The 1360-nt window shown below is 66.6% G+C and overlaps 1 protein-coding gene across 1 annotated transcript in view; it reads right to left on the minus strand.

Moving 5' to 3' along the window:
* KCTD1 (potassium channel tetramerization domain containing 1) overlaps positions 1-1360 on the minus strand; it is a 99401-nt gene extending 98041 nt beyond the window's left edge. Inside the window, exon 1 of the mRNA XM_008582268.1 lies at positions 1215-1360. The gene's annotated coding sequence lies outside the window, so the exon portion shown is untranslated. The remainder of the gene's footprint in view (positions 1-1214) is intronic.

Genomic DNA, 1360 nt, shown 5'->3' on the forward strand with positions numbered 1-1360 from the left:
GCTTGCTGGCGGCGAGGCGCGGGGGCCTGGGGCCAGCCGAGCGGCTTTCAGCTCCCTTTCCGACTCTTGCAAAGGAGCGAAACACGCCCCACGTCAGCCTCATCCCTTTCGACTTTTCCAACAGCCACATTTAAGCTGTCATTAAAGACCTGGGGCGCTCCCCGTAGGTCTGGGGCAAGTCCGCGCCGGTCCAGCCAGCCCGGGGAAGGAGCGAGAAAGACAGACTGGGAGGAGCGGGTGGGAGGGGAGACGCGGGAAGAGGCGCTCGGGACCCCAGAGGTCCCTCCCCACCCGCCCAGCCGCCGCCTTCCCTGCCCGGAGCAAACTGACACAACTCCCTCGGGCGAGGCTCTCCACCAGGTTGGAGCTTAAGCAGCGCCGGCCCCTAAGGCCTATCCAGTGGACAGGCGGAAAAAGTGAACTTGGGTCTCGGCCGCCCCCGCCGCCGCCACAGTTCCGGCAATTCGGATCTCGAGCGCTCTCCCTCCAACTTTGCCAACCACCATCCGTTCGCCCTCGGGGCTGCGCTGCCTCCGGCGCGCGGGGGCGGGCACCTCGGAAACTGGAAAAGCAGCCAAAGAGCTCGCTAGGTCCCGCTTTCCCATAGGAGACACTGTCCCACTTCCAGCCAAACGCCCGCCCCCGGCGCTCCCAAGCTCCGGGCGCGTCCTCGCGTCGCCGCCTCGCTCTCTCCCGGCTCAGGGGCAGCGCCTGTTGTCGTTGGCGGCACAGCTCGGCCACCTCCGGAGCTCGCACTGCACCCCAACCTTCTCCTCTCCTCGGGCAGGGCGCATGCGCTATATTGGACCGCAGCGCTGAGAGCTTTTGTGTTTAATGACCTTCAGCTACCGGGAGGCAAAGCCGGGCTCTTAAAGGAGCCGCGCTCCAATTGTCATTCCGGAGCGCTGCTCCGGAGGGGCAGCGGCGCGCAGAGGATGGAGGCGAGGGGAGCGGAGGGGAGGTGGGGTAAGTTAGACCGGCGACCAAGTTCAGGTCCCAGCAGCGCGCGCCTGTGCCGGGCCGGCCCTCCTGGGAGGCAGCCCCGCCAGCACCTCGAGTGCGTCCTTGAATTTGTCCGGGAAAGGGTAAAGGACGGAGGCCGGCCGGACCTTCTAACTCCACCACCCCGCTCCCCCCTTCTAAGAAAACTTTGAAAGAAAAAAAAAGGAAGGGGAGGGAGAGCTGTCGGTGGGGGCGAAACACTCCCAACTTACCCTCTGGCAGAGTGGCGCGCGGGCCCGGGCGGGAGAGAGGGAGGGCCGACGGGAGGGCGGGGCGGTCCCGCTTCTCTAAGTAATGCCCGAGGAGCAGTGCCCCTTCCACCGCCCCCTCATTGCCCCCCGGAGCCGGGGGTTCGGGG

Source organism: Galeopterus variegatus, unplaced genomic scaffold, assembly GCF_000696425.1.
Source record: "Galeopterus variegatus unplaced genomic scaffold, G_variegatus-3.0.2 Scaffold2552, whole genome shotgun sequence".
In the NCBI taxonomy this organism is placed as follows: domain Eukaryota; kingdom Metazoa; phylum Chordata; class Mammalia; order Dermoptera; family Cynocephalidae; genus Galeopterus; species Galeopterus variegatus.